The sequence below is a fragment of the Suricata suricatta genome, chromosome 3, assembly GCF_006229205.1.
Source record: "Suricata suricatta isolate VVHF042 chromosome 3, meerkat_22Aug2017_6uvM2_HiC, whole genome shotgun sequence".
Classification (NCBI taxonomy): Eukaryota; Metazoa; Chordata; class Mammalia; order Carnivora; family Herpestidae; genus Suricata; species Suricata suricatta.
This window is the reverse complement of record NC_043702.1, coordinates 131,678,575-131,692,887: the sequence shown is the minus strand read 5'-3', so window position 1 is coordinate 131,692,887 and position 14,313 is coordinate 131,678,575. Positions and strand designations below refer to the sequence as shown.

The 14,313-nt window shown below is 38.9% G+C and overlaps 1 protein-coding gene across 1 annotated transcript in view; it reads left to right on the top strand.

Moving 5' to 3' along the window:
• The first annotated feature begins 4,284 nt into the window (after positions 1-4,284).
• The window catches only part of C3H1orf21 (chromosome 3 C1orf21 homolog), a 213,876-nt gene continuing 203,847 nt past the window's right edge, over positions 4,285-14,313 (top strand). Inside the window, exon 1 of the mRNA XM_029935207.1 lies at positions 4,285-4,424. The gene's annotated coding sequence lies outside the window, so the exon portion shown is untranslated. The remainder of the gene's footprint in view (positions 4,425-14,313) is intronic.

Here is a 14,313-nt window from a genome sequence, read left to right as displayed (position 1 = left end):
AGACTTATCTAGTACTTTTTTCTATTTCACATTGTCTTTAGTGGTAAATGGTATTTAGAGACCACAGTGCAGGTGTTAGGAGTTCTAATTACCTCTGGGCAGGTCACTGTTCAATGGATACAGTTACAAAATTTTATATATATATGTATGTAGGTATGTGTTTGTGTATATGTGTGTATGTGTGAAATATGTGACATGAAATATTATTTCTATTTCATGTAAGCAAGCATCTTCATTTCCTTCCTCTTAGAAAAATGGTAGCATATTATAGTTTTGCACCTTGCTTTTTACATTTAATACTGTATTCTAGAGATCACTCTGGAGCCATATGTAAAGTTTTTCATTGTATTATACAATTGCACAAACTGTATTGTGTAAATATACCAAACTTTATTGATTTGGGTATATAGTTGTTCTGGTCTTTTGCTCTTACATTGTAGTAAGAATGATTGTTTTTGTTGATGGAGATTTATTTGCAAATCAAACGTAAAACCTGGACTAAAACATTATTTTTCCTTACCTAAGTAGATAGGTGAATGGACAGTGCTGGCAGTTTTCCCCCAGTTTATCATTTGTCTTTATTTCCAATTATGTTTTTTTCAATTTTTATTTTTTAAAAAGTTTTTTATTCAAGTAATCTCTATATTCAACATGGGGCTCAAACTTATGACCCTGAAATTAGGAGTCACCTGCTCTTCTGATTGAGACAGCCATGCATCATCCCAAACTATGTGTTTTTTTTTTTTATGTCTATTTTTGAGAGAGAGCCTGCGTGCCAGAGGGAGAGGAGGACAAAGGATCCAAAGCGGGCTCCATGCTGATAGCATCAAGCCTGACGTGAGGCTCGAACTCAGGAATCGTGAGACCATCACCTGAGCCAAAGTTGGACTGTAGTTGACTGAGCCCCCAGGCACCCCAGATTATTATTATTTTTAATGTAAATTTTTTTCTTTGGTGTAGTCAGTTTTATTAGGTTTTCTTTTATTGCTCTTGGTTTTGAATGATGATGCAGAAAAAAAATTCTTTTTTTTAATTTTTAATTAAAAAAATTTTTTTGAGAGACAGAGAGAGACAGGCATGAGCAGGGGAGGGTCAGAGAGAGAAGGAGATACAGAATCCAAAGTAGGCTTCAGGCTCTGAGCTAGCTGTCAGCACAGAGCCTGATGTGGGGCTCGAACCCACAAACTGTGAGATCATGACTTGAGCCGAAGCCGGATGCTTAATCGACTGAGCCACCCAGGTGCCCCAGAAAAAAAATTTCTGTCTGGAAGCCACATATGTACATTTTTAGTAGCCACATTAAAGAAAGTAAAAAGAAACATGTGAAATGAATTTAATAATATATTTTATTTAATCCAACATATCAAAAATATTATCACTTCAATAACTAATCAGTATTTTTAAATTATTAATGAGAGGGAGGGAGGCAAACCACAAGATACTCTTAAATACAGAGAACAAACTGAGGTTGGAAGGGTGGATGGGGGAGAGGGGAAAGTAGATGATGGGCCTTGAGGAGGGCACTTGTTGGGATGAGCACTGGGTGTTGTATGGAAGCCAATTTGACAATAAATTATATTCATAAAACTAAATAAATTATTAATAAAATATTTTACTTTTTTCCCATGCTAAATTTTCAAGAACTGATGTGTGTTTTATACTATTGCACACTTCAACTTGGTCACTAAAGTTTCATAATAAATACTTGATCTGTATTTAGACCTCATAAAATATGCTTTTGAAAAAGTAAATTCACATAACTAGGTTGTTCCATGTGTACATGAAAATTTTCCAATAACTGAGTTAAGTATTTTAAAATTTCAATTTAAGTTAATTAAAGTATTGAGTAAAACTGCCAGTTTAGCTCCTCAGCTGCACTTAACCACACTGCAAGTTCTTAGTAGCCACGTGTGGATAATGACTACCCTGTTGGACGCCCATATTTTCTTTTAGTACTTGTATGGCTTTTCATTAACATTTAAGTCTGTGACAACCTGTTTGGGATTTATTTTGTTGTATGGGGAATGGATCTAATTTTTTTCCTACATGACTGTCTAGTTATCAAAAACCACTTGTTAAACATCTCATCGTTTCTCCCCTGATTTGAGATGTGCCCCTATTATATACTTAATTTTCATAAGTTTTTACATGGCTGTCTTTCTGCATTTTCTATTCTGTTCAATGGCTCTGTCTCTTCATGTTCCAGTACCCTACTGTTATACTCAGAGAAGTGGTTCAATAGGTTTTAACATTAAAATCACAATGAGATACCATTTCATACCTACCAGGTTGGTAAATGTCTGTCGCCATCAATCACTGTGCAAGGATATGGAGGAGAGGGAATATGCATATGATTCTGGTGACGGTTTAAACTGGTGTAATGATTTTGGAAAGAAGTTTGGAATATCTTGAAAATGGTCCTCTGATCCTCTTAGTCTGTTGGGTAGCCGAGCAAATTGCAGGACTGGAGTGGAATAATTTTGTTGCATAACTTTAGTCTGTCATTCTGAGATGATATTTTGTATCAGTAGGGTTGTGAAGACCATTGGGAAGCACGGCCAAGCACGGCCTCAAAGAAACTCTTACACATCTGCAGGAACACTCACAGCAATGCTGGTAATAATAGCAAAATACTGAAATATGTCTATAGGCTATTAACGGTATATTGAAAAAGGAAATTGTGGTACATTTATCATAAATAGTGGTGAGGGTAGCCGACCACTGTGTGTGTCATCAAGGAAGAATCTCATAAGCATGATGCTGAGTGGAAAAGCAAGACAAGATAATATGGTATGATTCCATTCATGTAGAATTCCAGAAATGCCAAACTGAAGCAATACATTGTTTCAGGGTTGACTCATATATGGGAGGATTATAAAGAAAAGAAAAGGAACAGTGATTACTTCTGGGGTTGAAAGTTAGGGTGTGATTAGGAATGGCTCCACCTGGGACTTCCAAGGTCCTTGTAATGTCCTATAGGTAGGTAATAGAGAAGTCCACTGAATTGTACATGTGTTATGTGATTATTTCATGACAAAATAGAAGGAAAACAACAGCAAAAGTCCAGACCCAGGAATAGGCTAGATTACTTAGAGCTCAAGTAATTAAATTGATGCTTGAGAAAAGCTTCTGTTAGATATGACACACTTGGCTTTTTTCATTTCTTATTTAGTGACAACGACTTTTTTTAAGACAACAATTTGCTTTTCATGTCAGAGAGATGATTTTTGAAGGGACAACATCATAAATAGGAAACATTTATTAAGCACCTGCTATATCCCAGATGTAGCGTGTACATGAACTCATTTAATCTAGGTAATAGTCCCATGAAGAATTACATATGGACTTCATCTTATTGATGAATAAACTGACCCTCAGAGAGGTTAAGCCTCACAGAAAATTATGTGTTGTCAAAAAGTCAACAGGAAGTACATGATGGAGTTTTCATGAAAGTTCATCTGGCCACAAATCCATGTTCCCAATCTCTGTTCTAGAGTATCTATTAAAGAACTTTCAGGTGCTAATCTACCCATTTGCTCAGTGGTGGCCCATCCCCCAAAAGTTAATATTTTTAAACCCTTAAAATGTCAGAGAGGAAAACCTTGAATCCATTGTGGCAGCTCTTCACAATGTCTATGTGAATTTTAACATCCGTTAAAGTTTGCTTCTTTTCAGTAGCATTAAGCAGTTGATCTCTCTGTGATGTGTCCTATCAGAGACTTGGTGGCCTTATAGTGTTTGACTGAGCAATAGGACACCTGCTGGGCTGGATTCCATTTGGTTTCTGATTTGAAGCCTCTCCTAGTTTTCCATTCTTAAGATCAGGCTCTATCCCCAAATCTGTCTTAACTATGCCTGTGCAAAACCTTTGCAGCCCAACTCTCCTTCTGAGATTGAGATGGACATTATACGTATCTATTTCTTCAACTTGTCAAAATTTTAAAACCGTTTTATCCTTTTGGCTTTGCCTTAGGTGTCCCAGATTGTAATGTCAGCAAATTAAGCTCATTCCCTAGTGTTTTATTTGAGTCATTCCGTGGCATGGTGTGATCAGACCCAGCACTAAAAATTATTATGCTTTGAAGTTTGCCTTCAAAATCCCCCCATTGCTACAACCTCTTCCTTCCACTGGTATTTTCATGAGTGAATGCAGGTGGTGAAGGGGATAGGGTGGGAAGGAACATTCAAATGAACATTTGGTTGCTAGGGAACCTGGCTTACTCAGGAATTGTGACTTCCCCAAGTGATGTAGACATTATGGCCCAGCTACTTGGGATCTCTGTCCTCTTTAGGTTCCCATGCCTTCAGCTGTGGAGCCCACTGATGCCCCCAGGGCTCCCTGGCTTCTTTCCATGAAGGCTGTTGGACTTCTATCTCATGGGAGCAGATGTGGCAAAACACTTTTTTCTAATCAAAATGAGAAGGTCAGTATAAAGTGAAGATAGTGAATCCCCAGCTCTTCCTATAATCCGTAGATGTGCGTGTGCCTTTCCAAGCCCTAGGAGGACAGTTTTTTTCTGATACTGAAGCTATCTTTACATCTTTCTTCTATTTTCATTATATTTGAGTCTGTACCAAGTTTGCTTTAGCTTCTAATGTCAAGAAAAATACTTTCCCTTTGTATGATCTCAAATCAGAGTTTTATGATTCTCTGTGTAAAGATAAAATCCCTTGCAAGTGTTTTGATTTTTCGTTTTTTATTATAATATCTCAGACTAACCCAGGTTCAAGGGAACTGGATAGAATTAAATAAACTCCCATGATCAGCAAGAAACTAAAATGAATATATCCAGAAATGAAATGCATGTGAGATTCATATTTGTTTTCTATCACTTGTTTAGATCTTGCAATAGTGATTTTGAAGGTTCTTCTTTGGCATGTCCTGTGTTTTTGCTATAGCATTGTGGCTTCAAGCATTTTCACTGCAAACATTTTTGCCAAATAATTGGCCAGGAGGAAGTTGTGCCATAAAAAAATCACATACAAAAAAAGAGAGACATTCATCAAATGAATGAAACATAAAAAGTGAGTAACAAGATTAGAAAGACTTTACTGCGAGATACAAAATGTTTCATACACTCAAAATATACAGTATTGATTCATGGCATGTACAGTACTGCACAAATAACTGATTTTTCTCCTTTTTGGTGAATTGTACTTAGGCTTTTATCTTCTTAGCCTTTTGTATATAATTTCTTTTTTGCTTATTGATTTATCTTCTCATTCAGCATCACACTTTTCCTTTTTCTGCTAATATGACTTCCTTCATTAAGAAACATATCTGTTTCCAAATACTAGGATGTATATTTGTAAATGAACTTGTGTTGTACCATGTGATGAAAACCTACACTGTTTGTTCTTGACATCTTGTCACACGTCCATTAGAGGTTCCAAAGTTCCATGGTTCCATGGGAAATGTGTGTTCAAAACTCTGTGTTGCTGTTTAGCCCAGAGTGAGGGTTAAGATTTATATAAGATAAAAATGGGAGTACTGCGTCAATGGAGAAATGAAACCAAACTGTCAGCCAGTTGATGTCGGACTGTCAAACCACACTGTCAACCAGTTAATTTTTTATCTTTTACACAGAATTGCCTTATGGCCAATTGGCTGTGCAGCAAAAATGCTTGCAGCAAAGATGTTTACAGCCAAACTACCTAGGACTCTTCTTTGGATTTCACATGTTGTCCATCAGAAAGGTGGGATTAAAGTGAGGGTTGAGGGGTAATGCCCTTGGAAAAGAAGAAAAAGAAGCATTTTATGGTATTTATGATCAAGTGTTGTGCATTGGAATTAACTTCTAGTAGAATGTGTGGCAGGTCACTTGTTAAGTGATGTAGAGGATCTCAGAATTCTGAGAGAAATACAGTTAAATTCAGTTTAGTTGACACTGCTTATCTTCTCTATACATCCTGAAGATAACCTTGTAATTTACAGAAATACGTTCAGTGTATGGCCATACCACCCCGAACATGTCCGATCTCCCCTGATCTTGGAAGCTGAGCATGGTAGGGCCTGGTTAGTACTTGGATGGGAGACGATCTGGAAGATAGAAATGCATTCAAACTGCTCCTTTAAAGGACTGCTGAGGAAGGACACGAACCTCACTCTGTTACTTTGTGCTTCAGTGGGCCAGCTACATGAGTGTGAAGAGGAAGGGAAGAAATCAAGTGGATTTTTTCCCTTGCCATGCTATCCCCTCTCCCCCTTTCTTTATGAAATCGAGTCTTTGATGTGGAACTGTGACTATAATATATGTCTAAACTGAGTGAGAAAAATTAAATAGGTACCTAAATGATATTTCCCGTAATTGAATGAATATATACAACTACATTTGGTAACATTTAATAGAAAGAACTCAGAAAATCTCTCAGGTGAGATTTTCTTTCTCAGCCAAACAAAACTTCCCCCACGGGTCACATCCTGTGCTCTGCCACCTCCACCTCGTGCAGTGTGTGCATCTATTAAACACCCGCGCCCGCGCAGTGGTTCAGAAATCCACAGATGCCATTTTCCCTCTGAAGTAAATACAATATATCAGCTCGGGTTATTTCAATAGCTCTCTTTTTTAAAAATGTGTTTATTTTGAGAGAGAGCGCATGTGTAAGAGAGCAAGGGAGGTAGGGGCAGAGAGAGAGGGTGAGAGAGAATCCCAAGCAGGCTCTGCACTGTCAGCTCAGAGCCCCATGCGGGACTCAGTCTCACAAACCGGTGAGACCATGACCTGAGCCAAACTCAAGAGTTGGATGCTTAACTGACTGTGCCACCCAGGTGCCCCTCGATAGGTCTTATGTGTCTCTTACCTGCTTGCCTTTGAAGCATAATGGGTTTTTTTTGTTGTTGTTGTTGTTGTTTTTTCTTTTAGGGCAGTAAGGAGGGCCTAGGGCCTTTAAGGAAATGTGCCAGGTCTCCAGCAAATCCCTGACGGCAGTTGGGATGCTGGATGAACCTTACGTTTGATGTAGGTGTTTCCCTTTTTCTCACACGTAAAGAAGTCTAAAATAAAAAGTTACCTGTCTTCACTGCACTGGTAGTCATGGTGAGGTCATGATGAAGTCGTGGTGAAGAAGACCCAGGGTCTGGTTTTTGCATTGCATGGGCTTAGGGAGTCCAGTCAGATGTGCTAATGGATGTTGGATGGGGAAGGGGGTCATGAAGGGGCTAGAAACCATCATGTGACCTGTAGGGAGTCTGGGTTCTCATTTTCACATTTTACTAACCTGGCTCTAACTTTGTTACCTGAGATAATGATCACAAGAAAGAACAGCACTTGGAGAATTAATAATTCGATGACAGTTATACTGAGAGTGGGCAGGTAAGATTGAGAAAAGTGTCCTAAATAGAAATTGTAGCCATTCAGTATTTCCTTGCTGAGTAGGTAGATGACTCTGTACATGGTAGTACATTAAACTTGCGTTATTAAAACTGGAAAGCCTGTGTTAATATTGTAACATCGCACTCGGCAATGGTTTATTTTTGGTGGTGGTATTATTTTTGTTGGTGATAGTGTATTTGCAAGTCAAACCTAAAGCCTGAGTTGAAACGTTACTTTTCATTACCTAGACGAACAGCTGAATGAACAGAGGAGGTGAACACGTCTGTTGTGCAGGAGCAGCCCTGCGCGTGGGTATTTGTGCTTGTTGGCAAACCCTGCCTGCAAAGAGATCTTGCTCAGTCTCAACAGTGGGGCCCATTCTATCAGTGGGAAAGCTCTACCCTGCCGGACTTTTTATTGCCTTTTTTTTCCTTTCCATTCATCATTTATTATTTTGAGCCCAGATCAACAAAGGGTTATTATTTGGGTCATTTGCTAGGGCCTGGGGATTTGCTAAATTGAGCTATAAGTTAAAATGTTTATGATCAAGGAGGAATTTTTATCTGTGTTAGGTATTTGTGAGGCATAAAGAATCCCAGATAAGCACTTAGAAATAGGAATAGTCATTGAGCCGCTAAACAGATAGAATGTGAAGGCATATCCCCCCTGAAGGCTTTACCGTCCTTTGGGGATAGTCTGACCTTTGAAAAAGCTGTTGTAAGCCTGGTCAGGTTTCACCACCTTTTTTCTTGCATCCCAATCTGATGAAGTCTCATGCATAACAAAAATGGCAAATCAGAGTCCTTTTGTTTAGTTCTGACAATGCTCCTTCGGAAAATTTTAGAACAAAATCTGTGCCTTAATCACATAGCTATTCTCACAGTGACCTATGGTTCGGATATCAGCATTCTTCATATACTAGACTACCAAGAGTTATTTCAGTTGAGAAAGTGAAATATGGAGAGCTTCCAACATTTGTCTTCTATTCAGCATTTTCTTTTCATTCTTATTTGATTTCCAAAGAAAGTTTTCTTCAACATGTTTTGTAGTGTTGGGATGACCTCAGGCCAGGACTTGGCTAACCTACTTGCTTGCAGTTTCTTCTCTGTCCAGGTGAGTTTCAGCAGAGGGGACAGAAATCTGCTCTGTATGTGTTTTTCAGTGAATGGGCTCTTATGTTGGAATTGATTCTGATCTTCAGCCTTTGTAGAAGGAAATCACCTCACACTATTGCGGAGGAAGTAAATGAAATGAGGTAGTAATGGAATGTAGGTGGAGTGTGGGATGTAGGCTTTAGATGGCGAATGGGGGGGGGGCACCTGGTTACCTCAGTCGGTTAAGCATCCATCTTTGGTTCAGGTCATGATCTCATGGTTCATGAGTTCAAACTACACATTGGGCTCTCTGCTCTCAGCACAGAGTCTGCTTTGGATCCTCTGTCCTCCTTTCTTTCTGACTCCCCCTCGCTCAATAAATAAACATTTAAAAAAATATGGTGAATGGGAAGATGGTGGGTGTACTGTAACACAACCCATTTTCCAGGGGTCCTCCTGGAATCAAGGGATTCTTCCTGGATCTTGATGAATTAAAGGAAAAAGAATAAGAAAGTGATCTTTACCAACATAACTTTCTTGGTCATGAATTAATAGTTCTTTATAGATCACCAATTAATAACTCCTTGTGGTGTGAGGACTTTGGTCCCCATGGCCTGCCCCTTCTTTACATACAGCTCACTGTCTACGAAGCACATTGCCTGGTTCATGGCAGGCCTCAACAAATCATAGAGAAGTGACTTGAATGTTATGGTGACTCCAGGAACCCTGGGTATTCATTGTTTCATTTCCCTTCTCTGTGGGTTGCTGAGTAATACCTTACTGTTTCCAAGCTATAGTCTCAGTTGGCTTTGTTCTTATTTATGCCCTTTCTCACGCAGCACTATAGAGTAGCTACCACAGAAAAGAATCAAAACATTTATATAAATTTGTATAATGTCAGGGAAAGACATAGAGCAGAATAGAGATAAAGTATGAAGAATTGGCAAACTTATGAGAAATAAAAGTGATAGACTATGGAGCAGAAAGGGCAGGGACAGTAGGGGATTTAGTTTTTCAGTATAATAGAAATGAAATGTCTGTTCTTAAATTGTTAAGATAATATCTAATAAATATGCTACAAGATTCTTCTTAAAGAATTTATTGTTCTGGTAAGCTAAAGAAAAGGAAAAGAACTGTAATAGATAAAAAAAAAAAAAAGAAAAAACAACCCTGTGATTGATTAGTTTGCTATTCTAGAAATTATGGCTTTGAAAGCAATGTCCTGATAATTATGCTTATGTCTGGATAGGTAAGGATGTTCAGGAAATCAGAATTTGTCTTGGGAGGAGAAATTATGCTAACTAAGACCAAGGAAGTTTTTAAGGTGTGTATCTTGGATTTTATACTTGCATCAAAATTTTTGATCATGTTGAATGATTTTGACCAAATTTGCAGCATCACAAGAAATATCTTAGACTCAGTCTTTGGTTTGGTAGGCAGCATTGAAACCACAACAAAAGCCAGTTCATTTCCAGTGTATTTCTTTCTTTTTTTAAATTTTAATTTAATTAAAAAATGTTTATTTTTGAGAGAGAGAGAGATAGAGCATGAGCGAGGGAGGGGCAGAGGGCGAGGGAGACGCAGAACCCAAAGCAGGCTCCAGGCTGAGCTGTCAACAAAGAGCCTGAAGCGGGGTTTGAACTCACAAACCACAAGATCATGACCTGAGCCAAAGTAAGATGCTTAACTGACTGAGCCATCCAGGTGCCCCTCTTTCTTTTAAATTTTAGAGAGCAAGAGAGAGTGTGAGCAGGAGAGAGGGGCAGTGGGAGAGATAGAGACAATCTTAAGCCGGCTCCATGCTCACTGTGGAGCCCAGCACAGGGCTTGATCCCACAGCCCTAGGATCATGACCTGAGCAGAAATCAAGAGTCAGATGCTCAACTGACTGAGCCACCCAAACGCCCTCATTTCCAGTATCTTTCTGTACATTGAAATGAATTACAACAAATTTTATGTGGATAAAGGTAGCTAGAAGTATATGACTGTATTGAATGAAAATTTGTGATCAGTTTTCAGGTTTTCTTTTAATATATACTGTGGAATAATTTTATCTGATGTAATAAAAAGTTAATTTGCCCAAATATTTTTTCCCCTAAATTTTTGTATCAACTAGAAATTTTCTCTCAGGCAGTTCTAAAATCTTGTACAGATAATATAAATGAAGTATTTCTATTTTAGAGAAAATGCCCTATTGATTTTCTGTATTTTATTGCCAATAAGCTTTTGGTTTCAATAAGCATGGAAACTTAAACAGGAATATATGTGCCTTATGGGAAACTTTTTGATAGAATTGCAAGAATCAGTGAGGTCCCATCTAGTTTTTTGGTTCTGGCAAAAAACAGGCTTGGAAAACCTGCTGGCTCTCTAGGCTGTAAGAGAGCTCTTTTGCAAATGGATTAGGGAACACTACTCTCTTATTCATGATTGCAAAATAATCAAGAATATTTATCTGCTTTTTCCAGTAAAGTGTGGTTACTGGGCAGCTTTCAAATTAGGGCATGGTAAGTTCAATGCTATCTTTTTATTTCTTTTTTAAAACATTTTTTATGTTTATTTATTTTTGAGAAGTAGAGACTGAGTGCAAGCCGGGGAGGGGCAGAGAGAGAGGGAGACACAGAATCTGAAGCAGGCTCCAGGCTCTGAGCTAGCAGCACAGAGCCTGATGAGGGGCTTGAACTCACGAACTATGATATCATGACCTGAGCCAAAGTTGGATGCCCAACTGACTGAGTGAGCCACCCAGGTGCCCCTAAGCTATCTTTTTCTTAAAACCATCATCACTACAAGTTCCTGGTTATATGAATTTCTTTTTAAATGCCTCATCCTGAGTTTATTATGAGAGATTACCAGGGCCAGTATATTATTTCTATCACAAGTTAAAATTTGCCTTCAGTCCACTAAGCTTTCCTCACTATTCCTGACCTGGATGCAAGATCCAAAACTTATAGGATGCTTTCCTGGTACCAGTCATGTTGATGAGACACCCAATATTATGTAGACAAGAGTGAATATTTAGAAACTATTTGATATGGCTATTTATCACCGAATAAAATTTCAGAGAGAACTGGGATGTAGAGGCTTTACCTCTACTCTGTCTCCTTTCTTGTAGAATACAGATGGCTTTTTAATGGAATGGACCCTGTGACAAAGATGACATCATTAGGTGCTTTTTACATTTTAGTGTTTTTAGTTATTTTATTTCCCGAATCCCTATTTCTCAATAATCCTGTCAGATAAAACAAGGATTTTCTTAGGAAACAATGAAGCCAGATTTAGTTAACCACTCAAAAGAAGATAGCACTACCATCCACTGTTAAACTCAGAGGATGAACCAACCCCTTGAGATTGTCAGCAGGCCAGCGATGGGTTTTCTTGTTTAAAGGAATGTGTACTTGAAGATAGAAATTATGGACTCAGGGTAATGTGAACACGTCTGCATGCTTGAGAACATCCTGACAGGTGGTGAAGGCTTAGGGGAAACCTCGTGCTGGATAAACAGTCTTAGGTACTTATTTGTCTGTTTCTTAAAGAAACACATTAATAGGACAAAGAAAGCAGAATGAAAGTGGCATACAGATCAAACAGATAAAACCGGAAGAGTGTTAAAATCTAGAAATGTATTCTGTACAGTGCTGCCTAATTATACTAAAGGTATTCAGAAAATCTGGCCCTGAGTTTCCCTGCAGCCATGTGAGAGGAAGAAACATTATCAATGACAAGATTCAGTTATAGGATAAAAATGTCTCATTGCTTTGCACAAGTGCAACTGTTACTGCTACTCATACAGAGAGAAATCCATACAGAGAGAAAAGGACCCTGAGTGATGACAGTTCAGCTCTGCTTGGGAAAATCCAGATTTCTTCCTGTGCCTCTTCTAGAGATAATTCTAGCTGATTCTGCAGGTGGGGAGCAACGTAAGACATTACTTTTATGCATCTAGAGAGATTAACTCTCGAGATATTGTCATCCTTCAACCCTGAGAACAAGTGAAAGAAATCTAATCTCTGCTGTTTTTTGTTCTCTCTTTGGAGGACTTGTATTATTGGCGTGATCCTGCAGGGTCCACCATGAGTAGTTTTTTAAATTCTTCAAGCAAAGGAGTTATTGGGGCTTTCTGCATGTTTTGATGTATACGTGTGTACATGTGTGTGATGAAGCATCTGTGGGAGTATTTCTTAAAACACTAGTATTCGTTATCAAACTTCAGAGGTGAAGCCCATCCTGATAAAAATTTTACAGTGTATTTGCTGGCAGGTGTTAAGTATATTTGAACTAAATCTTACAGAATTAATGATCATTAGAGTAGGGGAGTGAGTAGCTGGTTTGGATCAGGATAGACATCCTGTATTAGCATTTTAATGATTTCAGGGTTGATTTTCATTTTAGGTTTATAAAATTGTTTGAAATGTGTAGAATATATCCTTATTTTGACCAGCTACAGAGCTTGGCAATAAATCTGTGAAGTAGCTCCGGTCAGACCTGAGTCACCAGGGAAGTATGTTTCTGAGAAAATGCTCAACAACCCAAAGCATTGCATCTGCAGACATAGTTGACTATCTCATCAACCCCTTGTGTACAGAGAATGCTGTGAGAATCTTGGCAAGGGATGTAGGAGATAAAGTCAGAGGATGTGTCTGCTTTGCCTTTCCTGCTTTCTCTGCCCTTAAAAACATGGCTCGTGAGCGTGCACATCTGTGTGATGGTGGTACCTCTAAGTCTCTTTTTCTACCCATCCTTTGCCAAGAGAAGTCAACAGGAAAGGGAAAGATGGAGGAGTCTCAAAGTCAAGGAGGAGGGGCAATGGAAGATCACTCTACCCCAAACTTACATCTTTGCCTGAAAAAAAATCTTCTTGTGTAAACATTACAATTGCTTGCTCCTTCCTTCCACGTAATTATGGTGGTCTTTGTGTACCCACTTTTGCGGTTATTAATAATAACCGTATACTTATGTACACACTGAGAGATTTTTTTTTCCTTTATAGTTTATTGTCAAGTTGGTTTCCATGTAACAGCCAGTGGTCATTCCAGCAAGTGCCCTCCTCCATGCCCATCGTCCCCTTCCCCTCTCCCCACCCCCCATCAGCCCTCAGTTTGTTCTCAGTATTCAAGAGTCTCTCATGGTTTACCTCCCTCCCTCTCCCCAACTATTTTCCCCCCTTCCCCTCCCCCATGGTCCTCTGTTAAGTTTCTCCTGTTCCACTTATGAGTGAAAACATACAGTATCTGTCCCTCTCTGCCTGACTTATTTCATTTAGCATGACACCCTCAAGTTCCATCCATGTTGCCACAAATGGCCAGATTTCATACTTTCTCATTGCCATGTAGTACTCTATTGTAGATATAAACCCCATCTTCTTGATCCATTTATCAGGTGATGGACATTTAGGCTGTTTCCATGATTTGGCTATTGTTGACAGTGCTGCTATGAACATTGGGGTACATGTGCCTCTATGCATCAGCACTTTTGTATCCCTTGGGTAAATCCCTAGCAGTGCTATTGCTGGGTCATAGAGGAGTTCTACTGTTAATTTTTTGACGAACGTCCCCACTGTTCTCCAGAGTGGCTGCACCAGTTTACATTGCCACCAACAGTGTAGGAGGGTGCCCGTATCTCCATACACTCGCCAGCTTCTATAGTCTCCTGATTTGTTCATTTTAGCCACTCTGCACACTGAGAGATTTTTGCAATAAATTATGTGACTTGAGAACTACAGAATCTACTTATGTCTCTTCCTACTCCTACAGCCTTCCACTGGGCCCAGAAGTTAATAGATGTTTAATAAATCATATTGAATTAATTTTATTTTAGACCCTGGGAAAACCATCCTTGGGCTGCCTCTGGAAGAGAGGGCAAATATTCCTCAGTGCAATCCTCATAAGCACTGGTTGTGCTAAGGGAAT